A 19,103-nucleotide genomic window follows, 5' to 3' on the forward strand; every position below is an offset into this window, starting at 1 on the left:
CTATGCTTCTACCAATCTCAGCAAAGAGCTCTTCAACCATTTCATTGATTTGGTCCACTCTATCATGACTACTTTTGCCATGGTCTTCTCTTGTTCACCTCCCCATCTTTTCATGGGCTGTTGGGGTCACTTGACTTTAGCCCCTCTCCTAGATTGTAGAACCGTCCTTAATTGAAGGTATATCCAATTCCATGATCTAACTCTTAGGTATTTTCTAGAAGAAAGTCTCTAAGAGCAAGGTGGATTTTAAGCTTACAATACACATGTTGATCTAGAGCTTACTTAAAAAAAATTCTAAGCCTTTTCTAATACATATTTATGACCAAATTACAGGATAAAATAAAGTGTAGAATTCTTATCATGAGTTGGTGCTAGTCATGGGAGCTGATAGCTTAAGTGGCCAGCAGGTGGTCTCTTTTCAGCAGCCATCATGCCAAACCTATCCATGGAGGGTGTAGTTGGAAAAAAATCCCAGCTGCAATCTCTTAGGCATTTCAGCATTCTAAGCACTAACAAAATTAGAGACTGTAAAGATTCCTTGTGAACAATCCATATTTTAGGGCTAAGGGTTTCTAGAATTTTGGACAAGAGATGTCAGTTTCAGAGGCCCTGGTAAGTTTATAGATCTTTGAAAGTGAATTTGACCCTCTCTTCTTGATTCTAAGCAGTATTGGGATACATGGTACAAAGAGATGCCACAGGAGACTTTTCAGAGGAACGTGATCATACCAAGGTGTCTTCTATCCTATCTTTACTGCTGTCCTCCTTAGCCTCTCCAGTTCTTATTGTCTACTCCCCATGGTGTAGTCTGCTACTAATGAATTCTCTGAGTTTTTATTTTCAACAATTTTACTTGTATTTCCAACAATTAGCTGTCTTTTACACAATTTTCTAATGTTCACTTTCTACTCTGTAACGTGGGTCCTCTATTTGCCTGTAATCTTCGGCAGTTTGGGGGCATGTCTGGCTCTAGTGTTCTACCTTCCTTAATCTAACTTCAGTGAGTTAGCAGTTGATTATATTTTCTGAGACCTGCCATGTCTCACGGACTTCAGTCCTGGTTCCAGTTAAGATTTGGTTTTCCAAATAGGAAGATAACTCCTTATTTTAATATATCCTCCTGGCTACTTATGGGAGGGAGGTCGCAGAGCAGACATGGGAAGTTTTTAGGGGTAACATAAACAGAGGAGACTATTGAGCCTTCTCTATTTACTGAGTTTCTGCAGGTCATTCTCTTTTAGCTGGCATCATCTGTGAACTGGCTTTGCCTGCCATACAGAAAGCTGACTTTTCTTGTACCAACCACACTTTTCTCCTTCATCTATTTACGGTTCACACACTTTCCCAACCTAACCCTCCTGTTTTATATCATTGCACTCAGTCATCACTTCCACTCTTCCACTAAAAGACTTTCTGTTTACTTTTACCAAATCACATGATATGAGATAAATGTTCAAATCCTTATTTATGGGCATTTAAAGATTGCAACACTCCTTTTACAAGGCAGCTATTTGATTCCAGTGTGGATAAGCTACAAAGCTAGAGTTGGCCTCCATCGTGACTTGCAAAATGAAGGGCACTGAAGTTATTTTTACTCATAAAAAGGTAAATAATGAGGCACAGACCTGGAAACAAACAGAACCAGAGTGTACCCTGCAGAATGCCAGGATGGTCTATTGGAGTGACATCACTATAGCGGTACAGTCACAGTGGGAGAATCAGTATAGATTCCCAAATTCTGTGAGCTGTTAGCCAATTATATTGCCTAATCAAACTTGTCTACAGTAACAACACTTAAAACAAGTGCTAACATTTATTGAATGTTTAGGACAGTTCTGGCACTACACAGACATTTTTCATCTAATCCTCACAACTACCATTAGGAATAATTTCCATTCTACAGATAAGGACACTAAAGCCCAAAGCAGTTATACCACTTGCCCCAGATCACACAGTCAGAAAATGGCAGAGCTAGGTGTGTTAGTCTGTTTTGAGTTGCTATAAATTAATACCTAAGACTGAGTAATGTATAAAGAAAAGAAGTTTATTTTGGCTCATGGTTCTGCAGGCTGTACAGGAAGCATTGTGCCAGCATCTGCTTCTAGTGAGGGCCTCAGAGAGCTTACAATCATGGTAGAAGGCAAAGAGGAAGCTAGAGTGCCACGTGGTGAGAGGGAGCAAGAGAGGAAGAGGAGGAGGTGCCAGAGTCCTTTAAAGAAGCAGCTTACCTGTGAACTGATTACTATGAGGATGGCACGAAGTCATTTATAAGGGGTCCACACCCATGACCCAGACATCTCCTACTAGGCCCCACCTCCAACACTGGGGATCACATTTCAGTATGAGATTTGGAGGCAACATAACATTCAAGCTGTATTACTTGGGTTAAAACCCAACCCTCTGGCTCTAGAGTCCCTGCCCTCAGCCATAGTGCTCTGCCACTTCTCCAAGGATAGGTCTCCATTCCGTTCCCCATACATGAGACAGAGCTCACTGTCACTCAAGGGAGCCATTTCTGTCGCTTCACAGAAATTTCAGGATGCCTTTCCTCATGTTGAACTAAAATCTGCCTGCCCATAATTCTTCAGTTGGGTCTTTTTCTACTTTCAGATCCATCCAGAATATTTTGTTCTTGTTGTTTCTTATTTTCTTTTAACAACCTTTAGAGATTTGAAGATATAAATTGACCCTCCAATTCATACCTGAATATTATTTTTGTGGTTAGTGAAAATAATCTTATCCTGATATAAACTGTTGCATCGAGTAATGAAACAACTCTCTACCTTTCCAGCTAGTGGTTGGCAAAATAGGTCCACAATGGAGTGTAAAGTGCTTGAGGAGTAATCTCAAGGCGATAAGCTATGCTGATAAAAATTTACATAGTTATCCACAGTGTTGTTTATATTAACCACAAATTATAAATAACCTGTGTCCAAAATAATGGAATTTATAAATAGATTATAATTTATCCATGTGATAAAATACACATTCATTAAAATTTATGCTTTCAAATTACACTTAAGGATGAGAAATTCTCAGAATAATGTTAATTTTGAAAAGTAGGATTTAAAACAATATTTGGAGTGTTGTCCTAGTTTTGAAAAAACCATGAAAAAGAAAAAAATACTAGTGAATACATGCAAAAATACATAGAATGCCTAGAAAAAAGAATGAAAAAATGCACCATTGTAGTGATAATGAATTATCTTTTATCTATTTTAATAAATACTCTGTATATTTTCTAAATTTTCTAAAATGGCATTCATTACTTTTGAAGTCAAGGAATACATTGTTGTTGTTGTTGGTATTGGTGGCGGTAATGTGTGTGTGTGTGTGTGTGTGTGTGTGTGTGTGTGTGTGTGTGTGTGTGTTTAAAGATCACAGTATGTCTAAGAATTACCCTCAGCTGAAGTTGGACTTAAAGATTGGGGAGAGGGGCATATGACATTGGAATAGGGTGCTTCTACCATCCATTATGATCCCAATGTTTAGCCCCCAAATTACTTTGAATGCCCCTGTGCATTTAAGAACTCAGCAACCAGGATATAAGAGTGACTGGGGCCTCTTCCCTCCTCCACACTCCATCTCTTGTGCTGTTGTAGTGGACAATGTCAGTTAAATTTAAAGCTTAGATAAACAACAAATCTTGCATAAGACATACTTATATTTTAAAATTACTGGTTATTTATCTAAGAATCAGACATAGCTGGGAGTCCTCTATTTTAGCTGCTATATCTAGCAATCCTACCTCTAAATCCCTTCAGATGCCTTTTCAACATTTTTGTAAATATAAAAATTTCCCTCCTCTCCTTCCTTGGTCCACCCTGGGAACCTTTCTTTATTAAATCACTCACCCAGGAGTCTTGCTTTTGATGTTTCTGTGGAACTTAAACTCAGGAGAATCTTCTTCCCCTTTCCTGCCCCCATATCTCTTTCTCTATCTATTCAGCTCTCTCTCTTTCTTAGTTATCTCTCTGGCATTTCTCCCTCTAAGCATTTCTCAAAAATTGCCCTCATTTACTTTTCTATGGATTATCTAAAAAGTAAACATCCTCAGGATTTTCTCCAATGTGTAAACACATTACCAGTACAAATAATAATCAAAACACAAAACTGACAAAGGATACAAATATAGAGTTGATAAAATCTGTTGATAAGCGAATAATCAAGTAGGCTATGAAATACAACCCAGGAAAATTGACCATAATGTAAATAGTAACCACAAAAACTCCATGATTTTAGAAATGATACATGATGTTTGTTATTGACAAAAAATAGATACACCCTAATTATATTATTTAGAGATAATTAACTGATCAGTTGAAAATAATTTAAAATGCAGATAAAAATGGAATGTGCAGATTAAGAATTTAATTAGCTTGGAGTTCACTCAAGAAAATGTTTCTTCACTGGAAATTCAACAGTGCTGACAAAACTCTGAAGGAAATAATTTTATTCGAAGTCCTCAGGGTCAAAGTCAAGAGGTAAAAAATGTTATGCTCAAAGTGTTCTGTGTTGATGGACAATCTTGGCAAAGTTGTCAGCATAAACAAAGAAGCACATGGAATCTCATTCTGCTGCCTAGGGAGGGATATCGAGGGAGAGGTGGGTGTGAGAGGGGCTTGGGGCTTAGGTCATGCCATGGAGCCATAATGAAAGCTGCTTTGTATTGGCCAGGCATGGAGTAATAATAGCAGCAATGAAGGTAATTGCCATAGTGGCCCTAAATACATACTTTTGATCAATAGGAAAATTGTGGAACACTTACTAAGGTGTTGGACCCTATGCTAGACATGAGATCACCATCATCTCTGTGATCACATGAACTGTTTTTCCCACTTGCTATATGAATATTGAGACTTAATGAGGTTTAATAGTGTTAAATTCACACAGCCAGAGATGTCTGATGCCAAAGCTGAGCTCTTAACACCTGTGCTTTGTGTCAGGCAATGTGTCTTCCCCATTCGTAGAGCACCTCACTTTGGGTGGACTTCAGTGTCAGATGAAGGACATAGAAATCAAATCCGTGGATGCTGGAGAGTGTTATGCAGAGTTCTGGAACCATATCATTCCTTTCTTAAGTTATTCCGGAAATAAGTACAGGGTCAGGGGAAAACTAGAAGCAAAGAGAACAACTTAAAATATTTTAATATTAAGAAATGACAAAGGCTTGACCCAATTGAGTGACAGTAGGGATGAAGTAGAAAGGAAGTATAGAAATATACTGTGTGGGTGTAATTACCAGGGTTTGGTGGTTAACTAAATATAGGTCATGGAGGAATGGGGTCAAAAATGAATCCAGACTTAAGTTTGAATGATTGGAAAGTTTTGCTGCAGAGAAAGGAAATTCACTGTAAGAATTTCAGACCCATACTGGTTGTCCCACCTAAACTTCCATTTGTATGTAAAATACATGAACTTCATAATTACAAGTTTAGGTGTGTAAACTATTGCCATTGTTATATTCTACAAGTTGTCAATATAATTTTGAAATTTTTGTCCACAATTTGACTTCTTCAGTAAAACATAAATCTCTCCATTATAGAAGAAACTCGATCAAATTCAGTTTTGTTATTGTTGTTGTTTTGGTTAGGGGGAGCACTTCAGGTTGGAAATTTATTCCTCAGCAAGACTATTCTTCCTTTATTATCATTCTCCCTAGCGTTGAGACGAAATGGTAGCTCTGGTGTGAGATGCAGAGCAGTGCACAGGGGAGGGTGGGAATAAGTGGGAAAGTCAGAGACTTATGCAACTACAACCTTGTTTTGGTGGTGGCAGAGATAGAGTCATCTCCATCTTGGTCTAGGCCCTTTGGTACCATATTGGAATATTGTTGCCTTATTATTGTTAGATGCATGCACCTTCCTAATATTGGCCCACAGAGAGGGGGCTTGAGCTCCTATCAGTGGCAGCAAGGTCAGCCCACATGTTTTGCTATGTGATCAGCGTCTAATCTAGGTCACTGGAGCACATGACCCTTGACTCCCACTCCCTCTAGGAACACAGAAAAGTTAGCTCCTAGCTCTTCTCTCCATGCCACCTGGGACCCGCAGGGCCTGGGGAGGCTGCTTGCTGACTTGTGTGCCTCACAGAGTCACTGTGCCTGCTCAGGCATCATGTGCTATCAAAAGCTTCTCTCCAATGCTTACTTTCTTTTCACCGATGCACCATTTTTGTCTGGGAGGAAGGTAAAGATGGCCATGAAATGCTCAGACTGATGTGGGGAGTTTCTGTGTCTCTCTTTTCTCAGGAGCTTACTCAGGGTGGAAGGCAGGTCATAGGCCAATATCTAATCCAGTGACTTTCTCTAATCCTTCTTTTCCTCCCCAGTTTGTGGGTGTCCAGATTGTCTGGGGTTAAGTGGAGAGGATAGGAGATCTGAATTCTTACAAACACATTTGCTTTGTACATCTATGTCTTTTAACATCAATGTTTTAATATTTAATAGACAAGAATTTTCTCTTCTGCTCTCTGATCCCACCATGAGAAATAATCCCTGTGATGAATGGTCTTAACTATACAAGTTGATGAGGGGGAACCAGAAGGAGAAAAAAAAATGTTGCTTAATGTCTTGCATTATGACATTTAACCACACAGTAGGTCAGCAGGTATAACAGGAACATCATAACAAGAATCTAGCTAGAACTTGACCAAAACTAAACCAAATCCAATGCAAACTTTCTTTTTCTTGGTACACCTTCTGAATGTTGCTGTAGACCAGAGAACAGAATAATGTAGAAAAACATATTTTTCTTCCAGTCTTAAGCTGATCATCGTTTAGTTGGAAAAAATCTGAGATCCTAAATGGCAACAAAAACAAAAACAGCTCAAGCAAACAGGCAGTATTCACTAATGATGACTTTGGTGAAATAGAGGAAAGGAATTGTCAGGAAGAAGAAGGGAGGCCATGGCAAGTGAATGTCCCTTCGCAGCCATCATTTTTCTAGGGTTGCAGTAGGGATACAAAGGCAGGGCAACAATCCCCTTTCAGACATGACATGCTGGGGAGTCGGAATTAGTGAAGAGGAGATAACACTCTATTTAAAAATTTAGTTGCTTCCAGTTTCTTTGGGTCACTCATGGTTGCACTGAACTGCTTGCTGTAAATAGAAAGATTTTTCTAGTTAGACTTAAATGATAAAAATCTGGTTCAGTGGGCTGTATGACTATAAAAAATGTCATAGCCAACCATTTTAGGGCAAGCTTGAAAAGGTGAAATAGTAAAGGTATGAAATACACATATCCATACATTCATTTATTTAACTAATTCATTGAGCCAACAACTGTACTGCACGTACTGTATTCCAGGCCTATGCTAAGCAGTAGAATACAGAAACCAATAAAAAGTAGTATGCACTATCTAGATGCTCACTGTGAGGTAAAGGGACACACAGCAACCAGCTATGTTATATAAGATTATTCTATGGCCAAGGTATGTCAGGGGAAGAGACCAGCTCTACCTAGCTGGGGTTTGGGAAGGCATCACAAAGATAGCAGGGAATAATCAAATGTATCCTTTGAAGGAAAGAACATCTTGGAGTTAAAAAGACTTTGATGAGGACCAGAGGTCAGAGAGAGCACAGCATGTTTAAGGAAATGCCTAGACTTTAGAGTGAGAGGACCTCAGAGAACTTTGCAGGAAGCAAATGGAAATGAGCCTGGAAAGTAGGCAGGGGCTGGATAATTAAAGACTCCTTAGCCCATCATATAAAATCAGGACATTATCCTTTGATGGAGGAGCACCATTGGCCGGTTTTTTAGCAGGGAAAGCGTGACCAAATGTATCACATTTTAGAGAGAACACTTTAGTGCTATTGTGTTGAGTTAATTACAAGGAATCCACAGTGGAAACTGGAAGTCTATTGTATACTATAGGGGAACTAAAATGATTTAGGTCCAACCTAAATCAATAGGAGTGGGAATGGAAGAAAGGGCAGGTTCAAGAGGTGGTGTGGTGTAGAACTAAGGCGTTAGGATGTGTGCAAAGGCAAGGGGGGAATAAAGACAATGTCCAGGTTTTTGGCTTAAATGGGGAACAATAGAGCATACGGGATAGAGAGAAAGAGCATACAGGATAGAGGAGGTTTCCTGGGGATTAGAGGGTGGAAGTTCAATTTTAGACGTGCCAAAATTGAAATGCCTGTGGGACATCAAAATGGAGATGTCTTACAGCTGTTTGACGTACAGGTCTGCAGCTCAGTATAGAGGTCTGGGCTGATTTATATTTGGGAGTCATGTCTCTGAGGCTGTGAATCAGTCCTGTCGAGAATGCTGATATTTATGAACCAAGAGAGAAGAAGAGTAGCCAGTGAAAGAGACTGAAAAGAGTAAGTCAGAGGTATAGGAGAACATGGGGCCTGATTACCAGGACACAAGGAAGGAGAGAGCATTAGGAAGAAGGGAATGGTTAGCATCATCAAATTCTATAGCAAAGTCACATGGAGCCATTGTAGTAAAGCTGGAGGGCAAAATGACTACTCGCCAGGGAGAGGCAGATTTTGCTCCAATACATGGGAGAGCTTTCTCGCAATCGATACATCTAGTCCCCTGCATACAGCAGGCAATTGGTAAATATTTGCTTGAAATAAGGGTTATTTAATGATGGAATTATTTGTCTGATGAGGACCACACAGGAGTTCATTAAGCAAAGGTGAGCTGCTAAAGTGATAGGGATCCTGTAAAAGGGATCCCTGCAATGGTTGGAGATCTGTATAAAGAAAGCCCTTTGAGCAGTTTGGATGGCAAATGTTTGGTGTGAGTGTAGTGGTTTTGTTTTTGTTTTTCATTTTAAAATAAAATTACTTTGGCCAAATAAAGAGTGAAACCCAGCCCACTCCTTACTCATCATGCCATTTGACGTAATTCTTGTAACCCTCGTGTCATAATTTCCTCACCCATAAACTTGGGATATATCATCTGTCCTATCTACTCCCCTAGAGAATAAATGTGCTTGTTAAGTGTTTGGGAACATGAAGAAAAAAAGAAGGATAATGATACAAGGCAGGTCTGGGAGATCTAAGCTTGGCTTTGCTACCATTTTCCTAGATTGACTTAGACAAACTAGTTTTTACGTTTATAAAATGAAGGGGCTAGGCAATATGTCGAAGCTCTCTTCTGCCCCCATTTTCTTTCAGGCTGTGATGTTCATTTCTTTGGCATGATCACCATCACCATCATTCTCAGGTTCAGGGCACAGGCAGGTGGAAAGGACTTTTTAAATGCACACTGGCTCAGGTGACCCCCAGTGCAGATGAGTGATGGGGGTAGGGACAAATTTCAGCATTGTGTCCACTTTCCAGATGACATTGCTTCTCAATAAAGTCAACCATGACAGTCCTGGGGTCACAGAACTGACAGACACTGGAATGGAACCTTCAGCTCGGTTCTTTTCTCTCCAAAACCATGCTCTGTCCACCTCCCTACAGCATTGTGTACTTATGTTGGGCATTGTTATTATTCAACAGCAACCCTGGATTATAAGGAAGAGGTCAATCCTGCCTTCAGAAGGCCCGACTTAGAGTCCAGTCTTAGGCCCTTGTTTCGTGTTCAACATTGAGAAGGTCATTTCCCCATTGTGGAGATGCTCAATTTCTGCATATACAAAGAAGAGAGCCATTGCATTCTGCAGCTTCTCAAGGTCGTGAAGAGGGTGAAATGAGATGAGGGAGGCAGGCTGGGAATCACTATGCACATTGCAGGGCCTGTGTTTCTGTGAGGTTTGCAGGCACATGGTACAGCTGATTGCACAGCGATTACAGTGCTTTTCAATGTTGTGGGGCTCAGCATGCCTGCGCTGGGAGCCGGTTCTCTCCCAATGGCTTGGGTAAAATACCCCTCAGAGGGGCTGCATCCTCCCTCCCTTTCAATCCAAATATTTAGCTTCAAGCCTGCTTCAGCTGTGCTTTGGCAAGAAGTATTCGGGAGGAGGAGGCTGCTCTGAGGGGCCCTCCTTTGAAGCCCTGGATGTCCTACAGTGATATGGGGCCTTGGCCAAGCAAGTTGAGCTTTGAGGCCAGCGGCAGGTTTGAGATACTCCGGGGGCTGCTGACTTCAGCTGAGGGGGCTCAAAGCCCAGATCCCCACACAGCTGTGGACTCTCAAGGATCTCTCTCTCTCTTTCTGTTTCTCGGGCAGAGCTTCATGTGCATCTGAGCCAGCCCTGCAGCAGCCCTTAGCAGCCCTTCTCTGGGATTGGGTTATCTGTATGCCCAGGAAATCACTGGGCTGAGGGTACAAGATGGGATCTTGGCTTTCTCAAAAGAAGAATGAATTATTATCATTGATTCCTCAGGGGGAACTCTTGGGGCTGGACTCACCATTACTCCCAGTGACCTACTTGGGAGATTTCTGTTTCTTGTTCCTGAAACCTTAGATTCTAAGGGCTGTTTCTACCATGAGATATAGGACTCATTAACTTAAAAATGTGACCACTGCTCATCAATTTGGGCCCACTGTACCCATAGAACAGCCGGCAAAGAAAAGAGTTCATGCACTGGCAGTTGTAATACACCCTGATCATAAGGAGAAAGCATGGTTATTTCACAAAGAGGGTAGGGAAGGGTAGGAAGAATATTTACTTTTTCCTCAGGAGATGCCCTACTCCCTAAATAACTGAATTCCTATTGAATGTATTCAGAGAAGTTGGTACTTAGGTATTGTGAATGCTGCCACCTATATTAGAATCAAGGGTAAGAAAAAAGTGGAGAGCAATGGAAGTTGAAGAATAAGATCAATTGAACATATATGGAAGAGGAATGTCTCTCCTTTAGGTCCAGGTGTGACCTTGGCATTGTATAAGGGCAGGAGGCAGAGGAAGGTGGCTGTCCTTCTCTCCAATGGCTCTGCACTCACTCACCTTTCTCAGAATAATTGGTTGTGAGGACAAAAATGATGTCACTATACCACACCATCTCCTTATTTGAGGCAACAAGGATTTAGGTGAACTTGAACTTACCATTATGATTGAGAGAAAGTGGAGAATCATTTGGGGAAACAAACTAAAAAAGCAGGCTTGTTGACTCAATGATTCATAAAATGGTCAATGCTTTATTTTCTGTAGCTGGACATTTTCTCCTCTCTTTAAGGTGAGTGCCTTGAATAGATTGATGTTCTTGGGGAAGAATACCTATCTCAAAGGTGGAATCACTGATTAATGTTTTCCAGGGATATGTTTATCACTGAATCTGCAATGGCTAGAGCAATTCCCGGCAACATGGGTACTCAGAAAATATTTGATGAGTAAATAGAAGGAAGGAAGGGAGAAAGAAAGGCAGAAAAGAAGAAAAGGTAGGGAAGTAAAGGTAGGGAAGGAGAGGTGAGAGGAGGGAAAGAGAGGGAAGCAAGGAGGCAGCAGAGTGGTAGGGAGAGAGAGAGAAAAGGGAGGGATGGAGGGAAGGAAGGAAGGGGGGAGGGAAGGAAGGGAAGAAGGGAGGGAGGGAGGGAAGGAAAGAAGGAAGGAAAGGAAGGAGGGAGGGAAGGAAAGAAGGAAGGAAAGGAAGGAGGGAGGGAGGGAAGGAAGGAAGGAAACAAAGAAGGAAAGGAGGGAGGGAGGGAGACAAGGAGAGAGGAAGGAATGAAGGAGGAAGGGAAGGGAGGGAGGGAGGGAGGGAGGAAGGAAGGAAGGAAGGAAGGAAGGAAGGAAGGAAGGAAGGAAGGAAGGAAGGGAGTTTCTTATTTGTGGCTCATCAGACTTAGAGGTCACACTTGTGATACTATTCTGTGATAATGTATTTGGTATCCTGGAGGTGGGAAAAAATTCATTTTTGCCTCATTAAATTTATAAAACCCATGGCTTTTGCCTAAGGGAAGAACTGTGTTTACAGAATGGTGAAGTGTTTTGAAGTAAATTGATTCTGCATGCAAAAGTGTATAACAATTTTGTTGACATCAGATTTTTACTATGGTAAGTTCAGAAGGTTTATGTTCAGAAAGTTGATGTTCCTTGACTATCCCTCTTGGTCTGGTAGAGGCTTCTTTCTGTCACTCCCGTATCGTAACTGCATCACTTTGTATTATGGCTCCTCCTCACCTAAGACAGTTTACTTCTGCTTGCTCCTAAGCAGCAAGAATTGAAAGAAAATGTGTAGACTTAGAAGAAATAATACCCCAGAGCCACCTTTAAATGCATTTTTCCAAGGCATATCAAAATATCCTTGGAATTTGTTGTGAAAATTTGACCACATCCTAGTTAGCATGAGGTTAAAATTAACAGTAACATGTGTTTTAGGGATCTCAATTTGCAAAATATTAATAGAGTTCATGGGCAGTTAACTGCAATAAAGGGAGGAAATGAAGTTTATAGTGCAGGGCCCTGGGGATTACAGCTTTCTCTACCCCTGAGCACGTTCATATCCCAGAACTCACGTAAAGTGAGGAAGGCCATAAAAGGAACAAAGAAGGAAAGCTCAAGGTTGATGTTATAGGTCTCTTTCTCTTCCCTCCTGGGAGGGCTTCCAGTGCATCCAGGGGTAGCCTCACTTAGTCTTAGTTTCCTCCTGCCCATTCAGAAACCCATGATTCACCCTGAGGTGCAAAAACAGGGACCTTCAGTGAGACTCATAGCTGCTGAAACATCAGAAAGGAGCCCTGACCAATTTCTTATCACTTCTGTGGAAATGTGATTCTTATTGCATTTTCTTCTCAAGTTAAACTACTTAGGCATAAAAAAATTTAAAAAAATGTATGAAGACATTCCAGATTGAGAGTCAGCAGACATGGATTTATGCATTCTCTGCTTTTGACTCTCTTGTGACTTTAAGGAAATCATGCCTTCCTTCTACACTTTTGCCTCCTCACCTAAACAGAAATAGTAGGGCTAGGGGATCTCTAGGGGCTCTTCCTGCTCTTTAGTTTGTAGTTTAATGTGAATCTGACTTTTGTCCAGTGGGCTTTCTTAGGAAAATTTACCAAAGAATGATTATTGAATACAAGATTCAGATATTAGAGCCAGGAAAAGTCCATGCAAGCTAAAGTAATCACAATAGCAAGAAAGGTAGGCTTTATTTCAAAGGCGAGATGGAGATTGAATGATGAGAGAGGAAAGAGGTCATTCCAAGCAAAGAGAAGGCTTAGGGTAAAGACCTGAAGTGTGAAGATACAAGGCGTGATTTGAAATTCAATGGGAGAGCAAGGTAATTGGAGCAAGTTGAAGAAGGAAACAAAAGAGGAGAACCTCCACAGCCTTCCCAGGACTTCATCTGGACCATTTCTGGGGCCACCTTCAGGGACACACTTCAGTGTAGTATATAGGAATATTTTTGGACTCAAAATGTCAAAAAAGGTGGCTGATCTGGACTGTTTCTGATGAGGGCCCTACTGGTCTCGCCTGCCGAGTTAGTGCTCTTGTAGCTGAGACCTGACTTTCTCACTCCAGTTGGTAGCTGTCCTCACGTCAGTTCCTTTCACACTAGCTCCTCCACAGGCCTTTGCCATACTCACCTTCTGCTTCTAGAATGGGAGTCATTCTGCTTTCGAGAGAGCCTCCATGGAAAGAATCTGGGAGTGATGACTTTCCAGGGTGTTAACATACGAAATCTTCCACCCTCTTCATATAAATATATATATATATATATAGTTTTTCTTTTTTTTTTTTTTTTTTTTTTGAGATGGAGTCTTGCTCTGTCGCCCAGGCTGGAGTACAGTGGTGCCATCTCAGCTCACTGCAACCTCTGCCTCCCATGTTCAAGCGATTCTGTTGCCTCAGCCTCCTGAGTAGCTGGGATGATAGGTGCATGCCACCACTCCCGGCTAATTTTTGTATTTTTAGTAGAGATGGGGTTTCACCATGTTGGTCAGGCTGGTCTTGAACTCCTGATCTCATTATCCACCCGCCTTGGCCTCCCAAAGTGCTGGGATTACAGGGTGAGCCACCATGCCTGGTCCCCTCTTCATATTCTTAAGGCTCAATCTTCTGGGCTTCCAGGAGGCCTAAGGGTACCCAGTACTCACACCACTTCTGCTCTTGGCAAAGTTATCAGGAGCCTTCCACCACTTCAATCTTTGGGACAGTGAAGTTCAGTGGAGCTCAGACTATCATGAACCCTTGCTAGTATCCATTGACTGGGTTTGACACCCAGGCACTCTCGTTAGATTCTAATCACTTTTTGCCACAGTGAGGTCTGAGACTTAGTACTCTCTGGGTCACCCTGCTGACATCTCTATTTCCTCTGACCTTGTCACTAGAACTGGGATCTGGCCTTGTATTTTTCTTAGTCATGAGCCCCTACTTTGTTAAGTGTTTCAGGCCCCCCCAGGACCACAGTTCTCAGCTCATTTATCTATGAGTATTAATATCCTGCCTTGTGTTTGCCTGGATTCTTTATCTGACTGGCAGGTGCTCTGGGGTAGACCACCTTCTGAACTGTGACCTAGGTTGCAACAGCCTCTCACACCTGTATCCTTACGCTCATTTATGTTGCATGCTTCAATTCCCAAAACATTCATCACACATTCTTCTTACATAAATTTTATTTCTTGTCCTTGATTTGTGAGCAGTTAGAGCAATAGCCCCCCACAGAAATATCAAAAGCTGTTTGTTATTACAAAGACCTCATTCTACTCTCATTAAAGATGTTGGGAAAGAATGTCATGATTCTATCTCATATTTTTGGTGGGAATAATTTGATAACTACCTGATAAAACTTTTTAGTCTCATAATCACTTGCTCTGAATCTCCAGAACACTGAGAAATTGAAGGAAATATGTAAGGGTTGTTTGTTCCTTTATTTGCTTATTTTACTTAAAGTCAGCATTTTCACAAAAGTTGTGGTCTTTTTAATTGTGCACACTTTGTGCCTTAGTTTATCTGTGTTCAGTTCCTGGCCAGAGATCATTTGTTTTCATAAGAATGTACATGTGTCTGAAGCATCAGAGCTACAGGCGCTGCTCCCACCCCGTCCCTGCAGACTTCATCCTGCTCAGTCCAAGGCAAGGGAACTATCCACTGGCTCAGACCCATTATGAGAGAAGTCTAGAATTGTCTTATCTACTAGTCCTGGGCCGAAAGGAAACTTAGGAAGCTCTTCAGTACACAAGAGTCTAATGGATGGCAGGTCTCTCAACCCCCACAAGCATGCCCACCACAGGCAGAAGATGCCCACTGCCATCCCTCCCCAAGCTGATTGAACACTCACAATCTCATGGGACTGCTCAGTGCTGAGTTAACAGAACCCCTTTGGAGCCTACGAACTGGATTCCTCAGTACATCCAACAAGGGCTTCTACACTTTTTCCTCACTCAAGACATACTGAGCTTTTTTCCCTCAAATGGGCCAATGCAATTGGTGCCTGTATGGTAGACACACCTGAGAGCAATAGCTTAACTGAAGCCTACCCTGAGAATGACCCTGTACAGCAGATGGACCTGACAGCAATAATTTAAGAAATGAGGGTGCTCATGTGGAGGTTGCTGAGGAGAGGGTGCTCGGTGAGGATGTTATGTAAACTGCATGTTTTTTTTTCCAGCAGTTCTGGTTTTCCTGTCCAGCCTGCCACCACTGGACCGTCCCTGTATGTAAGTTCCCGCAAATAAAACCATAGGCCTCTTTTGCTGGCTCTAGGTCTCTTCTCTAGCCTCTTGAACCCAGTGCCATCCCTACTGAAGTTAATAGGGGTCTGGCATGCTAGTGTCACAGCATGCTTCAATGCCTGCAAAATAGACTGAGTCTTATGGTTTTGGCTCTGTTGAGTTTATTCTGATGAAGGCAAGGTTCTTATCCTTTTCACTCATCCATAGTCAAGGAGAAAGGCCATCCACGGGAGCTGACGCCCCAAGGGGAGATCACCTATTACCCTCGATAACTCAGGTCTGGTCTCCCCAGCACAAGTGCCAATATAGGTAAAATTACTTCTGATTCCAATCCCAAAGTCCTCCATATTTCTTGCTTTTCCAGTAGATTCCCTTAAGCAGCCCAAAATCCTCTGAAGGGCTTGACATGTGCTGAGCTCCTGAAGGCTGTGGGTAAAGCCAACCGTGGAGCTTCAGGGGATGTTTGCATGCTGAGCAGGCTTAGCAGAGACACTGTGCCAAGGAGTGTTTTTAGAGTGAAGAGGAATTTGAGTTTTTCTCATCTAGGACCAGGAAAGATTACTGGTATGACTCAGAGGATTACAGTAAGAGAGCCTTTTCAATAATGGGGTAAAGAGGAAATCAGACTGAGTTTGCAGGAGGCATCTTGGGGTTTTAATCCCTGCTCAACAACTTACCAACTCAGGGGCTATGAGCCATTTATTTCTCTTAGCCTTGATATCTTTATCAATTAAATAGAGATAATAATATGCATCTTGAGGAGGTACCCTGAGAATTACATGTGGCCATGGTTATAAAATATCTAAACAACATTTGGTACACAGTAAGGGCTCAATATATAGAAGCTGTTTACTACAATAAAGGAGAGTTAAGGCAGGTTACTGGAATTACTTCATCATTTTCTCTAGATCTGAGAGATTCCAAAGGAGCTGATATAACCAGACATATGGCCTAGTTAGTTCTAGGAAAATCTATAACAAAACTCACTTTTCTTATAAGCTTCAGCAGAACTAAGAGAAATAACTGCCCTAAAGTTTGGAGAAGAGCAAAAGGCTGAATTCAGGACCTATTTGTCTTGCAGACAAGTAGAAGCTCCCTACGGCATACTCAACACCGCATGTGTGCACAGAAGTGCACAAACACAAAGGTGCAGACATACATGCATACGTGCACATATTCACATATGGAGCTCCCACTCCAAGACTGAGCTACCTCCCTTGCCCACTGTTCTTAAGCTCCTATGCTGTATCAAAGGAGAAGAAACTGATGTTTCAAGCTTGTTGAATTCTAACTCATCAAAATAGTTTGGTTTACCCCCTGTGCTACTTTACAAGGCACTTAGGCATTTTTTCATGGGGTTGGGAAATCATGTTTCATCAGTAATAAACAGGATCAACCCCCAAAGACTGAAGCTCAATTTCAAGCTCAGAACCCAGGAGGTCAGAGTGGATTCTATCACAGAAAATCACAAACTCCCTTTCCTTAGCAAAGCAAAACATATTCTGGGAGAAAGAGAGGAGGCTTCAAGTCAAGCACAGCAGTTTCTAATATTTTTCCACTTGACTTTTCTTAATTAGTGTTGACTAGCTTAACGAAGCAATTAAGGGGCTTATTTGCTTTTTAAAATCACATGTGAAATTTAAGAAACCTTGAAATAGAAGAAATATTTGTCCCCAAGATCTTACTCCACAAGGGATATCAGTTTGAATATTCTCCAACCACTAGAAAGTGAGAACAACTGGCCCTGTTCTCCAAATGAGGCCCAAGCAAAACAGAAATCGCAGTAGCCGGCTCTGCATGTAGAAATCCTCAATAAGTGAATGGCTGCTTTTCAGATGTTATTTCTGAGACTTCATGATAATTACAATGATAGACAATGATAATTAGTTTTTGATAATAAAGACATCTACCACTTATTGATTAATTATGAGCTAAGAAGTGTGTTGCAGACTTTTCATATGTTATTCCAATTTAAATCTGTAAATGTTCCCTTCCCTTTTTACTAGAGTAAGAAAATAAGGATTCAGAGAGGGTGAACGGCATGCCCAGGGTCACACACCTGTCAGGACCTCGACTGAAACTTTTCTCATTCAGACACATGGTTGTCCCATGACATTTCATTTTCTTCCCTTGTGATAATTCTAAACCAGGAGAATTGTGGCTTAAGCACACCAAAGATCATTAAATAACTAAACTTGTGTGTGCATGTTTACACCTACATTTATATAAATAGCATATACAATAGTAAAAAATCATGTTATTTTAAATAATTATATCTAATTATCTGTATGACAATCTAATAAGCCCCTAATAGTATATTAATCATATGATTATAGTTTGTTATTTACATGAAATAAGCTAATATATCACAATTTGTAATTGATATAAACATAAATTGATAATACAAATAAATATATAGTATATTAAATGTGATATGTATGTAACATATACATGAGACCTACAAATCCATAATATGTAATACAAGCCATAATATGATATATAAAACATGTAATACATAATATTGTGATATATATAATGTGTTTGTATACAATACACAACACATGATATATAATACATGGAAATTATGTCTTTAATAATTGTGCATAACAGAATTATCAGAAATTTTGATACAGGGTTAAAAATTAGATTATTTTAATAAGTATATACTTATAGGACAATAGTCTATATTACAATATAACTCAATAAATAAATTTGATCATTAAATAATAATATTATGGAGTAATTAACTGGACTGTCCAGAGTTTAATGTGTGCATCTGGTCATACGCAAGTTCACATTTATTGTCTATCATGTGCTAGAAACAGTGCAAAGCACTTTATATATCACCTTTTTAAACCTTTCCACAAACCAGCAAGGTAGGTACCATTCACTGAAAAGAAATTGAGGCTTTTATTAGTTAAATATTCTTTTTTGTTTTTCTTTTAGGGGCACAGAGCTAGCAAAAGAGCCAGGAATCAACCCTTATTTCGTCTTATTCCAAATGATATCAAGTGTTTGTATTCTACCAAGTCAGATAAGTAGGTGGAGAAAAGATGAAGTGACAAAGCACAGGAGGGACAAAGAGATTATGCCTTCATGCTTCCCTGCTCCTTGAAAATGTAGTATATGCCAAGTTTTCATTGATTCAGTGGGGAAGGCAAGGGACGCTGGCCTGGTGCCAGTTCAACCACTCTCTCAGTCTCTTGTTTATTCAACAAGCTGTTCCTCTGGGTCCTGGGGAAGAGGGAATTATTTGGGGTGGCAGCCCATGGCATAAGTCCTGATGCAGCCTGTGGCATATGTCCAAGCCCCTCCCAGTGTGACACTTTTGTGACCAGGGTCCATATGCTCATGGCACTCCCTTGGACTTAGCTATTTTTTCATTGCCTCTGGGACTGCAGGCTAAATACTTGGCACTGGAAACATTGCCAGCAGCAGCACAGTTTGGGAGTACATCCCACATGGGCACTGAGTCAACAGTGCCAACAGGAGGAAAACATATGAGCCCAGGGAGATTTCTTAACTATTTACCCAGTGGGGGAAATTGTTTATTTTCCACATATCTCCCAAACAGCCCA

This window comes from Macaca mulatta, chromosome 13, assembly GCF_049350105.2.
Source record: "Macaca mulatta isolate MMU2019108-1 chromosome 13, T2T-MMU8v2.0, whole genome shotgun sequence".
NCBI lineage: Eukaryota > Metazoa > Chordata > Mammalia > Primates > Cercopithecidae > Macaca > Macaca mulatta.